The sequence below is a fragment of the Monodon monoceros genome, unplaced genomic scaffold (assembly GCF_005190385.1).
Source record: "Monodon monoceros isolate NGI ecotype Baffin Bay Population unplaced genomic scaffold, NGI_Narwhal_1 Super_Scaffold_11, whole genome shotgun sequence".
Lineage (NCBI taxonomy): Eukaryota > Metazoa > Chordata > Mammalia > Artiodactyla > Monodontidae > Monodon > Monodon monoceros.
Genome location: NW_021703767.1, coordinates 13255587 through 13276237, shown reverse-complemented (window position 1 = coordinate 13276237; position 20651 = coordinate 13255587). Strand labels below are relative to the sequence as shown.

The following is a 20651-nucleotide window of genomic DNA, read 5'->3' as shown; positions in this document are numbered from 1 at the left end:
AATTTATTGAAAATAAAAGGGGAGGGGAGGAAAGAAGGAAGGGAGGGAGGGAAGGAAGAAAACTTAAAGGGGCACAAATTGGGACTTCCCTGGCAGTCCAGTGGTTAAGACTCCACGCTTCCAGTGCAGGGGGCATGTGTTTGATCCCTGATCAGGGAATTAAGATCCCACATGCCAGACAGAGTGGCCAAAAAATAAAAATAAATAAATAAATAATTTTAAAATACACATTGACTACAAAAAACAATAACACACACACACACAGAAAAAGAGGCACAAATCAATAGGCCAGCGTTTCCATCTGGCCCCTAAGCTGACTCTCCCTCCGCTCCTTCCACCATATTGTTTCCTCCCTCCTTCCCCAATACCCAGGACCAGCTTCACGGGCATATGACCCGTGCACTCCCACAGGGTCCTGCACTCAGAAGGGCCCCATACTTGGTTTATTGCTCTGTCAATGCTGCCTTTAAAAATCCTAAATTTTTTTTTTTTTTTTTTTTTTGCTGCATTGGGTCTTCATTGCTGCACACAGGCTTTCTCTAGTTACGGCAAGCGGGGGCTACTCTTCCTTGCGGTGCACAGGCTTCTCATTGCGGTGGATTCTCTTGTTGCTCTAGGCATGTGGGCTTCAGCTGCTGTGGCACGAAGACTCAGTTGTTATGGCACACAGGCTTCAGTAGTTGCGGCACGTGGGCTTCAGTAGTTGTGGCTCGCGGGCTCCAGAGCACAGTCTCAGTAGTTGTGGCGCACGGGTCTAGTTGCTCCGTGGCATGTGGGATCTTCCCGGACCAGGGCTCGAACCCGTGTTCCCTGCATTGGCAAGCAAAAAATCCTAATTTTTGAACCACAAGCCTGCAATTTCCCTTTTGCTCTGGGCCCTACAAATTAAGTAGCCTGTCCCTTCTACACCCCTGCCACTCTGGGGTGTCTCACCCTTGGTCCTCCCTGACCCCCAGTTTGTACCTTTCCCAGAGCAGGCACTCAGTATAACTAAATTAAGGGGTTGAACATAAAGGTAAAGTAGCATTTGTCCTTTATACGCCAGAATGGATGGAGCATAGCCAGGTGTCATGTAGAGAGATGCCCTTGAGAGCTTTTAGATGAGCTGCAGCAACGAGCACTCAGTTTACAAGGGGACACACTTGGATCTTCTCACTAGAGAATTCCAAGAAGACGAGCCAGGACAGCCCAGGGGCCACGAAAACCCCAGAGGAGGATACACACTCCCATCCTGTGAGGGTTCATTTTATGTGTCAACTTGACGAGGGCATGAGGGTGGGGGGGATGTCCAAACATTTGGTCTAGGTATGTCTGTGAAGGTGTTTCTGGAGGAGGTTAACGTTTGAATCAGTAGACTGAGTAAAGCAGATTGCCCTGGCTAATGTGAGGGGGCCTCACTCAGTCAGTTGAAGGCCTGAATAGAACCAGAAGGCTGACCCTCCTGTGAGTAAGAGAGAATTCCTCCTGCCTGATGATGTGAACTGAGACATGAGTCTTTTTTTTTTTTTTCTTCTGGCCCCACCACGCAGCTTGGGGGATCTTAGTTCCCCAACCAGGGATCGAACCTATACCCTCCACAGTGAAAGCACAGAGTCCTAACCACTGGACCACCAGGGAATTCCCTGAGACATGGGTCCTTTCCTGCCTTCAGACTCAAACTGAAACACCAGTTCTTCTTGGGTCCCAGCCTGCCAATTACAGATCTTGGGACTTCTCAGCTTCCATGATCACATGAGCCGGTTTCTTATAATAGATCTCTTCATATATCTATATCGATCTATATAAATATAGATATCTCCTACTGGTTTGTTTCTTTGGAGAACCCTGACTAATACCCATTCCAGTAGTGTTCCTCATAACCATTCACCCATTCAGTGTTCGTCTATAGCCTGGCTACTCAAAGTGAGGTCCATGGGCCAGCAGCAACATCACCGCCCAGTGTCAGAAATGCAGGGTCTCGGGGAGGCCTTATCCCAGACACACTGAGTCTGAATCTACAGCCCAATAAATGCTCCAGGTGATTCATCGGCACGTAGTGTTGGGAAACACATCAGCCCTCTCGGAACACGCAAAGTCACCTGGGAGGAATGACAATATTAAAAACAACTTCTTAGTAAAGAATTTGTTTAACCAAGGCTCTCTTCCCTAAGGACAGATGTTAGGAGTGGGGTGAAAGAGCGTTCAGAAGAGGACTTGGGAAGGCAGGACATTTTCCCAGTCATGACAAACCTTCAGTTACAGAGAAAAGACCAAGGAAGCCTCAGTATGCAAACTAGCAGGCCAGACCAATACAAAGAAAGTCAAGGTCAGAGAGGACGGGCCAGGCAAATCAGGCCGCCTCACAGCCAAGGAACCCAACACTGCCTCCCCCTTGTAACGTGCTTGGTTGCGTTTTATTTTCTGTTTTCACTGAAATGGCAGTTTGTGGAGAAACTCTCCCACTTGGCTGTGAACAGGCTCTGAGCAATGGCAGCACTTCTGCAGAGTTGGCAGGGACAGAGCTGTGGAATATTTCAGGGACTCCAAGGCAAGGGGACAGACAAACAACCGGGGTGGGGGGGGGAACCCTCCTCAAAATGAGGAGAAAGAGTTGAGAATCAAAAACAATTACCAGAAAAACAAAACAAACAAAAAAAAAACAATTACCAGGACAGGAACAGAATCACGGACATAGAGAACAGACTGGTGGTTGCCAAGGGGGAGGGGGGTGGGGGAGGGATGGAGTGGAAGTTTGCGGTCAGCAGATGTAAGCTTTTATATATAGGATGGATAAACAGCAAGGTTCTACTGTGCAGCACAGAGAACTATATTCAATATCCTAGGATAAACCATAATGGAAAAGAATATTTTTAAAAATGTATATATATGGATAACTGAACCACTTTGCTGTACAGCAGAAATTAACACAGCATTGTAAATCAACTATACGCCAATTAAATAAATAAAAAAAATAAATGAAACAATTACCAGGAATGCATCCACGGGTCTCCAAGTGAAAGCCAATCTGATTTTATTTTTTCCACCTCCACCTGCCCCAGCCTGATCTTCAATTCATCTACATGGGAAAGAACAAAGCTCATCTTAAAACAAACTGTAACTACTGTGCAGTGGTGAGTCTCTCGATGATTTACCAGATTGTAGCCTATTGGATTCTCTCTTCACTTAGTTCACAGGTGCTGCTGGCCCAGTGAGGGTGAGGGTGAGGGCCGGGCAGAGCCTTTCCCACCCTTTCCCACGCCTCCAGCACCTGGGCAACATGGAAGAAACAGAACATGCCAGAGCACATGTCTGCAGCTCCGCCTGCCTCAGACCACACATTTATTCTCCATTCTACAGAAGTGTCCTCCTCCCTAGTCTCGCAGAAGTGTATGGAGAAGCTTGGAACGTGGCCATGCAGCCTCAGCACAACAGTCACTAGGCTTCAAGGGTAGGCACACCGGTGCAGTGGGGCCCCAGAAATCAACCTCTCCTCTTGAAATAAAGTGACAGCCCCATTTTTTCTCCATTCACGTGGAGGTGTTGCCCCTACACACACACACACACACACACTGCCTAGAGAGGCAGTAGTTAAAAGCAAAGAGGCTAGTGGTTAAAAGCAAAGATTCTGCCCTAAGCCAAATCTTGCCTCTGTTCCTTCCCAGCTGTGTGACCTTGGACAAGTTACTTAGTGTCTCTGTGCTTAATTGCCCTTGTATTAGTCATCTTGGGCTGCCATAACAGAATGCTGTAGACTGGGTAACTTAAACATTTTCTTTAATTTAAAATAAATTAAAAAGGGACTTCACTGGTGGTCCAGTGGTTAAGACTTCACCTTCCAGCGCAGGGGGTGTGGTTTCGATCCCTGGTCAGGGAGCTAAGGTAACCCACATGCTTTGTGGCCAGAAAAAGAAAACACAAAATAGAAGCAATATTGTAACAAATTCAATAAAGACTTTAAAAATGGTACACATCAAAAAAATCTTTTAAAAAATTAAAGAAATTCATTTTCCTTACAGTTCTGGAGCCTAGAAGTTCAAGATCAAGGTGCCGTCAGGGTTGGTTTCTGGTGAGACCTCTCCTGCTGGCTTGCAGACAGCTGCCTTCTCACTATGACCTCACGTGGCCATTCCTCTGTGCGCACACTGAGAGAGAGCTCTGATGTCTCTTCCTCTTCTTATGAGGACACCAGCCCTATTGCACCAGGCCCCCACCCTTATGACCTCATTTAACCTAAATTATCAGGACTTCCCTGGCAGTCCAGTGGTTAAGACTCCATGCTTGCAATGCAGAGGGCCCGGGTTTGATCTCTGGTCAGGAACTAAGATCCCACATGCTGCAACTAAGCACGCGTGCCACAACTAGTGAGTCCGCGTGCCGTAACTAGAGAAGCCCGTGCGCGGCAACGAAGACCCAGCACAGCCAAAATAAATAATTAATTAATTTAAAAAATAACCTTAATTATCTCCCATAAGGCCTTATCGCCAAATAGCCACATTGGGTGTTAGGGCTTCAACATACGAATTGGGGCAGGGGCGCTGTGGACAGACACAACTCAGTCCATCACAGCCCTCATCCTTAAAATGAGGATCATGATATTGTCCCTCTCACAGGGATGTTATGAGATGCGGTGATATAGGAAAAACTTAGAACAGTACTCAGCCCATGTTGGGGACACTATGGATCCCTGACTGATTGACAAAAGGCTAGGCTCTTTTTTGACAAGCTCACTAGGCATCTCTCCCTAGATACCCCAAAAGCTTCATGAACTTAACATGAGCATAATCTCATGGTGTCTACTTCACACCTTCCCCAAACAACAACAAACAAGTCCCACTAACCTCTTCTGTTTCCCAGGTCAGTTTCTGGCCTTACCATCTAAGGAAGTAGAGCCCAGGCTGGAAAAACGGGAAGCAGCTTGGACTGACCCTACCCCTTCCTCCTCTACTTCTACCTTCTACCCCTCTGTCACACACTCTCTGGAAAAGTCTCTCTGCTAAATATAGAACAAAGGCCTGGCACTTTTTCACCTGGCACTGAAGTCCCTTTCTGCCTTCCTGATTTCCCACAATATTCCTAACATTGACATGGGGTGACCCAAGGCTCCCCGAACAGCACCTTTTTTCTCCTTGGTCCTCTGCCTGGTCTACCACTTTCCATCCAAGTTCTCCTCTGTCCGGCGTGCTCCTGTTTTCTGTTCGAGGTCAGGCTGGCCCATCATCTCCTTTTTTTTTTTTTTGCGGTACGTGGGCCTCTCACTGTTGTGGCCTCTCCCGTTGCGGAGCACAGGCTCCGGACACGCAGGCTCAGAGGCCATGGCTCACGGGCCCAGCCGCTCCGCGGCATGTGGGGTCTTCCCGGACCGGGGCACGAACCCGTGTCCCCTGCATCGGCAGGCGGACTCTCAACCACTGCGCCACCAGGGAAGCTCCCATCATCTCCTTTGAGGGGCTCTCTTCTTCCTCATGGTTACTAATCACCTACGATGTGTGAGGCATTACAGTATGCAGTTTCTTTTTTAAAATTATTTATTTATTTATTTATTTTTGGCTGTGTCGGGTCTTTGTTGCTGTGCGCAGGCTTTCTCTAGCTGTGGCGATCGGGGGCTACTCTTCGTTGCAGTGCGCGGGCTTCTCATTGCAGTGGCTTCTCTTGTTGCAGAGCATGGGCTCTAGGCACGCGGGCTTCAGTAGTTGTGGCACGTGGGCTCAGTAGTTGTGGCTCGCGGGCTCTAGGGCACAGGCTTCAGTAGTTGTGGCTCACAGGCTCTACAGCGCAGGCTCAGTAGTTGTGGTACACGGGCTTAGTTGCTCCGTAGCATGTGGGATCTTCCCGGACCAGGGCTCAAACCCGGGTCCCCTGCATTGGCAAGTGGATTCTTAACTTCTGTGCCACCAGGGTAGTCCCATTATGCAGTTTCTAATTCAATTTTTCATTTTATATTTACACCAACTTTCCAAAATATGTTCTATAGCTTCCATTTAAACCATAAAGAGACTGAGTAATTTGCCAAGGTCAGAGGGCCACTGCCTCATCCCCCCAGGCTGGATCTCCAGTTGCTTTCCTAGCCCTGGATTGCCTGGCCTCCCAAACAGAACCTGTCACTCCATCTTCGGAGCTGGTGCAGGCAGCCCACGGGTATGACACTTATAACATTGTATTCTAGGGAAGAGAGGACAGCTCTACATGTTCCTACAGGGGATGGCTCCTTCATCCTCGCGTTCCCGTGGCCCAGTCCAGTGTCTGCCCAGAGGCAGAAGACTAGTCAATTTTGGAGGAATCCAACGTGGGACACAGTGTCTGCAGGAATCCCGACTGGAAGACCTCATGTCCCATCCTGACCCACTGTCCCATCTTCTCAGAGAGTCTTTTGGTCCATTTAGTGTAGACAGGGATGGTCATCATTACCATACTTTTGGGGGGAGGTAAGGAATGCACACTGATTAGAGACAAGCCCTGATTTAACCAGCATTGAAAACTGCCTGCTCTGTGCTGTGTAATATCCGGGGCTGAAGACGGGGAGAAATGCAAAGGCGGAGAAGCCACGGCTTCCCCAGCCTTCCGAGGTGCACAGGGAAAGAGGCAAAGGGGTCAAGCAAGAATTGAATACTGCTGGCCAGGGTGGAAGGGCGGTGCCGAGCCTCTGGCAGGAGCCAGCATCGGGCTTCCACGCTGGCACCCGAGAGTTTCTGTCTGGGCTGCTGCTAAGTCACAACTGTGATGTCTCCAATGGGGTCCGAGAGTCTCGCTTTAGTACGTACTGTATTCATTTGCTCAGGCTGCCCTAACAAGGCACTGCAGACTGGCTGACTTACACAACAGAAATGGATTCTCTTGCTGTTCTGAAAGCTGGAACTCTGAGATCAAGGTGTGGGCAGGGCTGAGACCTCTCTTTTCGGCTTGCAAGTGGCTGCCTTCTCACTGTGTCCCCACATGGTCTTTCCTCCACGTGCAAGCATCCCTGGTGTTCCCCGCTGTCCTAATCTCCTCTTCTTATAAGGACACCCGTCATATGGGATTAGGCCCCAGGCTAAGGACCCCCTTTTAGGGTAATCACCTTTTTAAAGGCCCTGTCTCCAAATACAGTCCCATTCTGAGGTACTAAGGGTTAGGACTTCAACACAGGAAGTTGGCGGGGGCGAGGGGTCACAATTCAGTCCATAGCAAGTATCAGCTCTCCACTACTTTTTTTGGCCGCACCTCGTGACACATGAGATCTTAGTTCCCTGACCAGGGATCAAACCCGTGCCCCCTGCACTAGAAGCATGGAGTCTTAACCACTGGACCGCCAGGGAAGTCCTGGCACCACCTCTTCTAACTGTGAAGAATAAATGCACAACAGCTGAGGATTTGTAATCGGCATCAAACCCTTTCCCAATCGTGTTTGGGTCAGTTTTCTTATCTGAGTAACTCTTTGTTGGACTGAATTGAATTCTCTGGTTGGTTACAAGGGTCACTGAAAAGGTATCTTCTCTCCTCAGAAGGCTTTCTTCTCTTCCTTTTGAAAAGGAGAGGGAAAATGTGTTATGGAGACATCTAAGTGTTTTCTTTTAAAAAGCCTGAGAGTGAAGGACAATAATGATTGTGGAGCTTTAGAATCAAAAAAGTGTAGGAGCCCCAGGGAGGGTGGGGGGAGTACCACGTCCAGGGCAGGAGGCAGAGACACTCCAGCTTGGGAAAAGCACCCTTTTTTCACAGCGTTCCGAATATTCTGAATTATTGCATGTCTATGACTCAGCTCTGTCTATAGGTGCCTTTCAACAGCTGCATTATTCATTCCTCTCAGCATTTACATTTTTTTTTCTTTTTATCCTTCTAAAACAAGTGTTGCTTTTATCGTCTCAAAACTTGTGGTATGTAGGAAGCAACATCCCAGGCTCTTAGAATCCCTGTTATTGCAAATGATTCTCTTTGATTGATCAAACCCCTGCGTTCTAACATATAAATTAGTAACTGAAAAACATTATAAATTGCAGCTACCCAGGCATTTTTCCCCATGAATTCATTTATCACACCTATATTATCTGGGGACAGCTGATGGGAATATAAAAGGCTCACAACCATTTTTCCACTATTCGCTACTCCAAGATAATTCCTTATTGGAAATAAAGAGCTTGGACATTGTTGTAAATCATTTCTAAAAGCCAGCTAATAAAGGACAAAATAATCCCTCCTGGTCAAAAAAAAAGTGTTTCATGTAATAAACACTAGTTTTTATCCCAAAGAAAAAATGCGTACAAAACAGGACTAACTGGTACTTTGTAGAAGTGGGTCACGTGGAACAAAATATCTGAGCAAAAAACAGCTGTGTACCTTGATGGTATCAATATTATTTTAAAAACTAAATAAGAAGTTTCGTAAGTGAATTTTGTTTCTACTTGACTGACCTTCTACATTACTTTCCTACTGCTGCCGTAACAAATTACTACAAACTTAGTGAAACAACACAAATGTACTATCTGGAGGTCAGAAGTCTGAAATGGGACTCATGGGGCTAAAATCAGGGTGTGGGCAGGGCTGCATTCCTTTCTCGAGACTCTCGGGGAGAATCTGTTTTCTTCCCTTTTCCAGTTTGTTGAGGCTGCCCATATTCCTTGGCGCATGGGTCCCTTCCACCTTCAAAGCCAGCTCTGGCCAACGGCATCTTTCTCATGCTGCGTCACTCTGACACTGTGCCTGTGCTGCCTCCTGCACAGGCTTTTAAGGACCCTCGTGATTATATTGTGCCCACCTGGATAATCCAGGATAATCTCCCCATTCCAAAGTCAGCTGATCAGCAGCCTCATTCCATGTGCAATCTTAGCTCCTCCTTGCCACGTAACATAACATAGTCACAAATTCTAGGGATTAGATAATGGACATCTCTGGAGGCCTTTATTCTTCCTACTACACCCACTTCATGGGAAATAATGAAAATAAGGGGCATTTCAGGAGGCGCGCTCAGTTTGTTTTTTTTTTAAACAAGAAGTTTATTTAAATAACAAGACGCTTGACTTGAAGGGAAAACTATCTAGCACTCATTTCTTTTAGAGTAGTTTATCCCTACTTAAAGACAGGTTGCCCTACATGTAACAGCTACGTTCAAGAAAATTATAAAATTGTCCTTGGTCTTACAATGATAAACGAAAAACATTAAAATTCTCCAGTCGAACAAGATTTGCAAGAATTTTTATGTTGTTCTTTTTTTTCTGTTGTTGTTGTTGTTGTTATTTTGCGGTGCGTGGGCCTCTCACTGTTGTGGCCTCTCCCGTTGCGGAGCACAGGCTCCGGACGCACAGGCTCAGCGGCCATGGCTCACGGGCCCAGCCGCTCCGCGGCAGGTGGGTTCTTCCCGGACGGGGGCATGAACCCGTGTCCCCTGCATTGGCAGGCGGACTCTCAACCACTGCGCCACCAGGGAAGCCCTATGTTGTTCTTTTTTTGTTAAACAGTGAGAGCAAAATAACTTACTGGAATATAAAGATAAGAGCTGACGAGCATACCACTAATGGAGAAAAGGGGGTATCTTCACAGAACCAGTATTTTTCCCCATTCCATCTCCATTTGATGTCGATCAAAACATACCGTTGGCCATTTAGTTAAAAAAAAAAATGCAGTATGCTTGTGCACATACACCAGTTACTTTAGGTACAATAAAGGAATGGGGAAGGGGAAAATGAAAGAATAGAGAAATTATACTGTAGTAGTCAGGATGTGGTGGAACAAAATTACGGTTTTCTAATTGAGAATGTCTCCTTGGTCCGGAGGAACAGAATTCTGGCGTAAAGTAGCAGGTTCCCTTTTTAGTAGACACCTTCTGTCTGCTGCTGAAACACATCAATTGTATCTTCATCCCCCATTTCCAACTGTGCAGGTGTGTCTGTTTCATTGATTGGCTGCCCATCAAATCGGAATCTGATCTGCCTGATTGACAAACCCTGTCGTTCACAATAGGCTTTCATTCGTTTACTAAGTGTGTATGCCTCTTAATCTTCAACTGCACCACGGAACCATACTGCCCCACCACCTTCAAATTAATACGATCGTTGTTCTCAGTCTTGACTCCTTCCTCGGGCTTTTCCTCGGCCACGGCCATGGCAAGCGCAGGAGTCTCCCCTGCGGCCGCTTCCCAAAAGAGGGACGAGGTCCGCACGGAACGAGCACACAAGCAGCACCGAGAGCCGCAGAAGAGGGAGGCGGCAGCGGTGGAGGAGGGAGAGCGCGTTTATTTTTATTTATTATTTATTTTAAAAGAATTGTTAGATTTTATTTTTCCCTATTACTCTTTTTTTTAACTTTTTTAATTGCCTATTTTTATTTTGAATATTTTGACATTTTCTTACTGGTTTATAAGGGTATTTTTCCCTATTACTCTTAAACTCAGCTTTATAAAGTAACAGGCCAAACTTCTAGAATAACAGCTCTTTCCCAGGCTGTAACCCTTTCAGAAAGGGGACCAAATTTATCATATACCATGGTTTCAGGATGTTTCCACCCCAGAATGCTAAACCAGTTACACAATCATATACTCCTAGGTCTCAAAATCAAAATAGTATGTACCATTTCTTTCCTTCCCTTGCTAAATGCATTCCCTTTTTCCTAAAGGGTTTGTTACTAAGAGAAATTTGAGTATCATCCTTTCCAAGAAACCCGTCTACCAGTTGGAATTCTTCGCTCAGAATAAGGACCCCCTTATTCAAGAAAAAAATTTAGAAATATTTGGAACTAATTGTTCTCAGCTTTGGACAGATTAAATTTGTTTTACTCTATACCTGACTTAGCTTTGCTTTCATCCACACTTCCTGTTTGCAAAAGTCAAACCCCGTCTTTAAAACTCTTGCACTTTCCACTATGACTTGGAGAGGATGGGGGGCTGGGGAAGAGAGCCGGCTTGGTTTGTAATGGGAGAGTCTGAAAAGGGTAGATGTTTACTTTTGAGGTCATTAAGTGGGAAGACGGCAAATGTTCTTCTTGTTCTGATCCTGAAAACACGTGCAGGCCAAGACCAGAAGATTCTGGTCCTGAAATGATACCATATTACAACATTGTCTTAAGTACCTTCAGAATTTATATTACTCCTTAATTTCTTTCACCTGAGCTTGGGTTCACAGGTAGACACTGTAAAAGAGGTAGTGAGTGGAGCTGAGGAGGAAGCAATATGTATTTAATATTTAATTATAAATAAATAAATTTATTCAATAATTTTATTTATTAAATAAATCCATTTAATTATTAAATTAAGTTCATGATTGCATTAAATAAATTAAATTGATAATTTATTATTTATAAAATAAATTTATTAAATAAATATTTAATATTTATTTAATAGCAGCCCTGGGAAAATATGTAATAGCTGTCATCCCGATCTCAGTTGATATTTAACTATTCCCCTTGAATCTGCAAATGTAATAGGGGAACATGATCATTTTCCTTCTCATTCTCACCTGCTTGGACCCTCTCTCCTATGATATCCACCCCAGTATCGTTATTACTATTCATAAAAATGAATAGTCCTTCCAAAGATGCTATATAAAATAAACCCTTCCAAGGTGGGCTGTTTAGACTTAGAAGAGAAAGGTTCAAGTGAGTAACTTTATTCATATAGTCATTTAGGCAAAAGAAGCAAAATTCCCAGCACCACCAACCGGTGCCTTTTTCTCCCTGAACCTGGTTTATTTAAATGACTCCCATCAATTCCTGAGTTGATTCCAAGGACTGGCCTCTGGAGAATCCTGACATCTAACACAGGTAGAAACACTGTGACCCAGGTCTTAGCCTCTAGTCTTACAATGAGAATTGTAAGACTAGAATATTCTAGTCTGGAATATTGTTTCATCGGATGCTGGCGACAGGGATTGCAAGCTCACTCAGGTTTGACACTTGCAGGGAGAAGCAGTTCGTTTGTTGAACAAGCATTCCAGAAGGCTCTCTGCAGATCAAAACCACAGTGAGGTATTACCTCACACCTGTCAGAATGGCTTTTATTGAAAAGACAACAGTTAACGAATGTTGACAAAGATGTGGAGAAAAGGGACTCCTTGTGCACTGTTGGTGGGAATGTAAATTAGTGCAGCCACTGTGGAAAACAGTATGGCGGTTCCTCAAATTTAAAAATAGAACTATTGTATGATCCAGCAATTCCTCCTCTGTGTATTTACCTGAAGAAAATGAAGACACTAACTCAAAAAATATATGCACCCCCATGTTCACTGCAGCATTATTTACAATAGCCAAGACATGGAAACAACTTAAGTGTCCCTGGATGGATGAATGGATAAAGAAAATATGGTATAGATATATAAAGGAATATTATTCAGCCATGAAAAAGAATGAAATCTTGCCATTTGGGACAACATGGACGGACCTTGAGGGCATTATGCTAAGTGAAATAAGTCAGAGAAAGACAAATACTGTATAATCTCATCTACATGTAGAATCTAAAACAAAACAAAAACAAAAAAACAAGCTCATAGATACAGAGAACCGAGAACTTATTGATGGTTGACAGGGATGGGGAGTCGAAAGTATCAGGGCAAATGGGTAAAGGGGGTCAGAAGGTTCAAACTTGCAGTTATAAAAGATAAGTCCTGGGGGTGTAATGTAGAGCATGATGACTATAGTTAATAATACCGTATTGTGGGCTTCCCTGGTGGCACAGTGTTTGAGAGTCTGCCTGCCGATGCAGGGGACACGGGTTCGTGCCCCTGTCCGGGAAGATCCCACATGCCGTGGAGCGGCTGGGCCCGTGAGCCATGGCTGCTGAGCCTGCGCGTCCGGAGCCTGTGCTCTGCAACGGGAGAGTCCACAACAGTGAGAGGTCCGCGTACCGCAAAAAAAAAAAAATAATAATAATAATATCGTATTGTATACTTGAAATTTGCTAAGAGAGTGGATTTTAAAGTGCTCATCATAAGGAAAAAAATGTTTTGTAACTATGAGTGCTGATGGATGTTTACTGGACTTGTTGCAATCATTCACAATATATACAAAGGTCAAATCATTATGTTGTATACTCTAAACAAGTATAATGTTATATGTCGATTATATCCCCCCCCAAAAAAAAATGATTATGCTGGCCTGAAAAAAAGAGGTTCCTGTGTGGCTTTTACACGTTTTCGTTAGACCCTGTGTTTTGAATAGGTGTGTGTAAAGGGAGGCTCTGTTCAAATTAGATCTCTTGAAGAAAAATCTCTGAGGAAAATGTCTTCATCAAAAATTGCTACTATCGGGCTTCCCTGGTGGCGCAGTGGTTAAGAATCCCCCTGCCAATGCAGGGGACACGGGTTCAAGCCCTGGTCCTGGAAGATCCCACATGCCACGGAGCAACTAAGCCCGTGTGCCACAACTACTGAGTCCGCGAGCTTAGAGCCTGTGCTCCGCAGCAAGAGAATCCACCACAATGAGAAGCCCGCGCACCACAATGAAGACCCAACGTAGCCAAAAATAAATAAAATAAAATAAATTAATTAAAAAAAAATTGCTACTATCTTAGGTTGGCCTTGCTCATTAAAATACACTTACTTGGGACACAGAAAAGAGACAGAGGGGAGCTAAGGGTCACAGGTCATGTTCCAGGGGGGCCGGAGCAGAGTTAGAGCTTAGCCTGCAGGGAGAGCCCGCGGCATCGACAGCGTGTGGGGAAGAGACAGGCTGGACGGGATGGAGGGAGAGGTCTCCCTGCCATGCGGTCTCAACGAAGGCCTCAGCCCACCCCGTGGGGAGCTCAGAGCGGGGCTGGCCCTTCAGGACAAAGTGGGGTGGATTGGGGGTTCATTGGATGCCAGCTGCCCTGAGAAAGGGGTGTATCTTGTGGAGGCAACTTTCTGGAGTGAAACCAGTTTCCAGAGAAGGTGCATAGCTGCGAGCTGTCAGTGGACAACCTTCCCAGCAACTGGAGGAGAGAATTCTCCCGCGCTGAAGGGGAATTCAGAGTCTACATGAGCTTCTGCTCTCTTGGGCAAGCCACTAACCTCTCAGTGAAGGGAAGCACCACCTGTCTGGCCTGGAAAGATCCCCCAGGCCTGTCTGTCCTTCTGCAACTGCTCCCTCTCTGCCCTGGGCTTCTGTGATCTTACCTCTCAAATAAGGGACTTTTTTTTTTTTTTTTTTGCGGTATGTGGGCCTCTCACTGTTGTGGCCTCTCCCGTTGCGGAGCACAGGCTCCGGACGCGCAGGCTCAGCGGCCATGGCTCACTGGCCCAGCCGCTCCGCGGCATGTCGGATCTTCTCGGACCGGGGCACGAACCCGTGTCCCCTGCATGGCGCACGGGCTTAGTTGCTCCGTGGCATGTGGGATCTTCCCGGACCAGGGCTCGAACCCGTGTCCCCTGCATTGGCAGGTGGACTCCCAACCACTGAGCCACCAGGGAAGTCCCCAAGTGTCTTAATTCCTCTCCACTCCAGGGTCTAGTTCAGTGCTCACCGTGGGGTCCACTGAAACCCAGCCTCTTGCCTGGCTCCTTCCCCAGAGCCTCGTGGCCTCAGGGAGCTAATCAATGCTCAGGGCTTTGGGCATCCCCTCTTCATTAGAAGTGACCAAAAAGCAGCAGACAGGCACCCGAGTCACCTCTCCCTGGCTGGGTGGCCTTGTGTGAGCTTTAACCGATTAGCCTGTGAAACAGCTGCTCCACGTACCCATAAGAGGCATGTTTTGGGGCACCTGCCCAGCCCACACCCACTCTTCTGAGACCCACTCCCACCCATGGCCTGGTCAACCATGTGTGTGCTACATGACCCCGATGAACGGACTACTGGACTAGTGGGGGATGCCCAAAGACAGCTGATACATGGGCTGCTCAGGGATCAAATGTGTTCTTTTTTTTCCTCAAAAACCCAAGCAAAGAGCCCCAGAGAATGGTGGGCATGGGAACTAAAAGGTGCCGACGCCAGCCCGCCACCTCTCCCGGAGAGCACAGTGAAGAGCAATCAGACACAGGCAGCTGAAGGAGGCAGGAGCGCCGCGCAGACAGACAGACACGAGGCCGGGAGGCCGTCTCTCCCCGGACCACCCGCAGGACTGGTCTCATCTTAGAGCCCCAGGGCTTCCAGAGTCCTCTGGGTTCAGCTAGCTGTTCTTTGGTTCCAGGAGACGCCCTCGACTCCTTTGGGCCCACCGCCCTTTCATTTATACTAACTCCTGGGTCTCTCTGATCCTTTCAACTAAAAAGTCTTGACCAGCACAGAGTCTCACAGAAGCATGATGAAGATACATAGCTAGGATACCTGTCTTCAAATCAACAAAGGATCTGTCTCCCTTGTGAAACCTCTTCAGTGTTCTACTGGCTCCCAAAAGAACCCATAAAGTACTTTCTGAGTGTCATTATGGGTTCAGCCCTGAGGGGCCTGGTTGGGTTTAGGAAAGTGGAGAAAAGGCGGGGATTAGAGCCACACAAAGGCCCTGAGGCAGGTGTAAGCAAAGTGTGGGAGAGGGGAGGAGTCATGGGACAGACCAAGAAGGGAGCGTCACCTGAGTTGTCATTTTGGACACACATTTCCACTTCTAGTACTAGGAATCCTCTTTTTTTTTTTTTTTAAATAAATGTATTTTATTTATTTATTTTTGGCCACATTGGGTCTTCATTGCTGCGCTCGGGCTTTCTCTAGTTGTGGTGAGCAAGGGCTACTCTTTGTTGCGGTGCACGGGCTTCTCATTGAGGTGGGTTCTAGGTACACGGGCTCAGTAGTTGTGGCACACGGGCTTAGTTGCCCCGCGGCACGTGGGATCTTCCCGTACCAGGGCTTGAACCCATGTCCCCTACGTTGGCAGGAGGATTCTTAACCACTGTGCCACCAGGGAAGCCCTGGAACCCTCTTTTTTAAGAGAACCCACCCTACCTTATTGGGCAAGAGTTCATTCTTCCTTCCAGCACCACCACCACCAGCAGCAGGTGGGTGGGCATGTGACCCTCATGGGCCAATCCCAGCACACTGCATTTTCCAGGTCACTGTGATTGGCTGAGGGGTGGGCTCATCAGCTATGACTCATAACCTGGCTGGGCCAATCAGAATCTCCCCTCCAGTTTTGCTACAGAACCCTTGGGGGAATGACATTTTCTCTAAATCGTAAGCCATGAAGAGTGTAAACTGAGGGGGCAATCTTGGCCTCTATGTGGCGAGATCTGGACAGAGAATATGTCCCAAAGGAAAGTAGGGATCACAGAGAAGGAGGGGGCAAGGAGCCCAGATGACATCATTTGGACTCCTGAATCCAGCTATACTTGAAGCCATTCCCAACCCTTATACTGCTCAGTTATAAGGAACCAATATATCTCCTTTTCTTTCCTTACAGTGGTTTGATTTAAATTTATATTACTTGCCAAAACAAAAACAACAAAAACAAAAAAACACCTTGACAACAATGGAAGTTAAGGGAGAGAGGTGGTAACAGGGTTGGACAGGAAGGGTGGTCTTTGATGACTCTGAAAGCCTGCAGGGAAGTTTGCCTTGTTATGGTAAACGGGTCCTTCCCGGTTGTCAGTGAGAGATGCTGTAACCCGTCTTCTGTTCTGATGCTTCCCTTGATGTGCTGAGGGGCACTGCACTGATCCTTTCCTTTAACTGTAAGAGGGTGCTAACAATATTTCACTTCAAATCATTAATGTAATACGTTTAGACAAAAGAGCCTATTAGCCTCGGAAAGGACTGCTTTAAAGACCATCGAAATGCGTTCTCTTTCTGCTTTCTTCTGTGCTCTGTGCTCCTCTCCCTGAATTCCCAGATACAAACTAGAGAATGCAGCAGTGCCTGGAGCAGAGCGGTAACATCAGGTATTATTTTGACAGCACAATTCAGGGCTGACCACCCTCCAGAGTGTGCACTTTGCTACAGTACGTGGCACATCCCATCACAAGTGCAAAGAGAGCTAAGGAAACATTAGAGAGCTTTATTCCAGGGATCTTTAAATTTGGGCTGGAGAAAAGATCATACGTCCACGGGTAGAAGACAGAGGGTAAAGGGAAGGCATAAGGAAGAGGATGGAAGATGCAGAAAGTAGGGAAGCAGGAGGAGATACAGGAGGAGGGAGCCAGCACAGGTGGAAAGAGGAAGCTAAGAAGAGTACAGAGAGAAAGGAGAGGAAAGACTAGAAAAAGTTTAGGCCTCCTCTGGGTCCTCCATAGGCAGGGACAGCTATATCATTTGTAGGGCCCAGTGCAAAACCCAGGTGCAGAGCTGTAAGCAGATAGGGTAGGGGGTCCCCAGAGAAAGAGAACCAGGCATGGCTTTCTTGACATAAGAGAAGCTATTCTGTGATGTAAGTCTGGCCACAGTGCTTGCCCTTGAACAGGTCTCAGTAATCAAGGATCTTAAGAGAAGTGAGGGTATGCAGGAATGAAGGAAGAGCTGTCAAGACACAATAGTTCAGCAATAAAACAGAGTCCTAGTTCCTCCTCAAGAGAGATATATATAACAATCTGATATGCATCTTTGCGATCTGCAGGAACTAAAGTCCCCACCCAGGTGGAGGAAGGAATGATGATGTGGACCCTCGTGACTTCTATCAACTAAAGCTTGGACTCTGTCGACCTTTGCCCCAATTCTACGCTGAATTCTCCTCTGCTCAAGCCCATTCATGAATGTGCATGGACCCTTAGCTTAAAACTTCCCCAATCTTGCTATTTGGGGAGACACTGATCCCCAGTGTTCTCCTTACTTGCTGCAAGTAATAATAAATCCTTCCTTCTCCAGATCTTTGACTTGGTTTTGTCTATTGGCTCAACACCCACCAAGAGGTGAACCCAGTTTTCGGGTACCAGAGCTCCTTGCTCAGAACTTACTAAGAATTTCAAGATGGTGACAGCAGAGTATTAAAGGGATCTTGGGCCCCGTGACTGCACTTGCCATGGAGCTGGCACTGTCTGTGGGGCAAGATGAACTAGATGAGGATTTTCACAGGGTGTTCTGTAAGCCTCAGATGTTCCAGGAACAAGAGGTTCCTTCATCTCCTAACTGGGAAGCAGAGCACAAGCCCCATTCTTAAAGATCTCCCCTCCGCACACACACGCACATGAACACCTCCAAGAAGCCCTGGGGAAAAGAAACTTCTATGACTTCATTTAAATCAGTGTTTCTCAACTGACCCGTAGTGTGACCACGGAAACACTGTCCCCCTAATACTGTGTGTTAACATCCCACAGAACCCATTTTGCACAATGCTTGAAGATCTTGAGTTTCCTCGAGATCACCCATAGCAGCCCTTCCCACCCTGAGATTCGATGCTCAAGAATCCGCTATGCTTGGCTTTGGGGTGAAAGCAACTTCCTTGCACCAGATTGGATGGTGGGGGGAGGGGTGAAGGAAGGGGGTGGGAGTAGCCCCCAGAGTTTACTGTGGCTGCAAAACCTGTGGGAGGTTCTCCAAGATGAGACACTGACTTCCCTAAACTCCCCTCCATGCAAGCACAAAAAAGCCTTTGTTTTATTCTAAATGTATTCACAATGTTCCCTCTACTTTAACGCCTAACCTCCCCAGAAATTTTTCAAAGGGAACTTTGATACCACGTGTAGGACAGGGACTCCTTGGCTGTGGTAAATAAATACAAAGTCTCTAGAAGACTTGCAACCACAGATCATTTTATCCAAAGTGTATCATTGTATTTAGGGAGAAGTTATGCCCAGAACTCTCTGTATTCCAGTTCCTGTGATCAGGAACCCAGGAATTCCTCAAGTTTAAACCATTATCCTTAACAAAGATTAGCTAAATTTCAACGTTGTTGAGAAGAACAAGGTTTAATGCAGAAAAGCACGCAGGTGTTGGGTTTTTGTGTTGTTTGTTTGTTGTTATTGTTGTAGTTGTTTGTTTCTCCATACACAGTAAAGACTGAGGGTTTTGAGCAGAAGCTCAAGGCTGTATCTCATCTGTTCCTCACTCCCTTTGTTGCAGTAGACAAGTCACTAAATCCTCTTCTCTGCACTTTTGTTTTCTCATGTGTAAAATGGGAATAATAGCAGTAGTAAAGATTCTTCTAGCAGTACAATAACACGTGAGAAAGCCCTCTAAAATCTAACTGCAGCAGGCTTTGCTAAAGCACCTCTTACTTTCCAATTACAAATGTAGAGAGCCAAGTCTCCACAGTGAGGCACGGACAGATGATTTTTAAATCAGAAGAAAAAAGAAAGGGTTATCAAAATACTTAGCAAGAATTCCCCCCTCAGTGGTCATTTTGCTTGGAGGTTCAAACTATAACCAAATGCTATGAAATATGCTTACTTTGGAGATTCTTAAGCTCCCTTTACGTGAATCTTTCTGAAATATACCAACTGGTTCTTGGCGAGGAATCAGTTCAGCAGGGACTCTAGGAGGGCGCTGTTGCTGCCTGCCGGCTTGGAGTGGTATGACAAGTGTGCTCTACAGAGACAAAGGGAGGTAGTCTGGAAGCCCTGAATGGGGAATCTGAGAAACCTGGGCTGGAGCAAAATATTCTGACCTGGAACCTCGCTGTTCAAATTGTGGCCCTCTGGCCAGCAGCACTGACTGGCATCACTGGGACTTGATGGAAATGTAAAATCAGACTGCATTTTTTTTTTTGCGGTACGCGGGCCTTTCACTGTTGTGGCCTCTCCCTTTGCGGAGCACAGGCTCCGGACGCGCAGGCTCAGCGGCCATGGCTCACGGGCCCAGCCGCTCCGTGGCATGTGGGATCTTCCCGGACTGGGGCACGAACCTGTGTCCCCTGCATCGGCAGGCGGACTCTCAACCACTGCGCCACCAGGGAAGCCCCAGACTGCATTTTAATAAGATCCTTCACCACACACATAGAAAACAAACTTATGGTTACCAAAGGGGAAGGGGGGAGGGGTAAATTAGGAATTTGGGATTAACATATACACACTATTATATGTAAAATAGATAACCAACAAGGACCTACTGTAAAGCATAGGGAACTATACTCAATATTTTGTAATAACCTATAAGGGAAAAGAATCTGAAAAAAATAGATATATATGTATGTGTAACTGAATTACTTTGCTGTACGCCTGAAACTAACACAATGTTGTAAATCAACTATACTTCAATTAAAAAAAAAGGGGGGGGTGGGGCTTCCCTGGTGGCACAGTGGTTAAGAATCTGCCTGCCAACGCAGGAGACACTGGTTCAAGCCCTGGTCCGGGAAGATCCCACATGCCATGGAGCAACCAAGCCCGTGCGCCACTACTGAGCCTGCGCTCTAAAGCCCGCGAGCCACAACTACTGAAGCCTGCACGCCTAGAGCCTGTGCTCTGCAACAAGAGAAGCCACCGCAATGAGAAGCCCGTGCAAGGAAGAGCAGCCCCCGCTCGCCACAACTAGAGAAAGCCTGCGCACAGCAACAAAGACCCAATGCAGCCAAAAATAAATAAATTTATCACAAAAAAAAAGAAAGAAAGAAATGAAGGATGTATCCACCCCTCAACAAATAAAATATTACATTAAAAAGAAAAAGATCTGGACTTCCCTGGTGGTCCAGAGGCTAAGACTTCATGCTCCCAGTGCAGGGGGGCCCGGGTTCAATCCCTGGTCAGGGAACTATATCCCGCATGGATACCACAACTAAGAGTCCACAAGCTGCAACTAAAAAAGATACCGCATGCCGCAACTAAAGACCCCGTGTGCTGCAACTAAGACCTGGTGCAAAAGAAAGAAAGGAAGGGAGGGAGGGAGGGCGAGGGAGAGAGAAAGAAAGAAAGAAAGAAAGAAAGAAAGAAAGAAAGAAAGAAAGA

General features: G+C 46.4%; 1 long non-coding RNA gene and 1 pseudogene across 1 annotated transcript in view; both read right to left on the bottom strand.

Annotated features, from left to right (window-relative positions):
- Positions 1-480: 480 nt before the first annotated feature.
- The window catches only part of LOC114890608, a 21959-nt gene continuing 1788 nt past the window's right edge, over positions 481-20651 (bottom strand). Inside the window, exons 2-3 of the long non-coding RNA XR_003792319.1 lie at positions 2968-3055; positions 481-2078 (exon numbers count right to left, since the gene is read on the bottom strand). This is a non-coding gene — a long non-coding RNA (uncharacterized LOC114890608). The remainder of the gene's footprint in view (positions 2079-2967; positions 3056-20651) is intronic.
- LOC114890607 lies at positions 9419-10457 on the bottom strand (annotated as a pseudogene).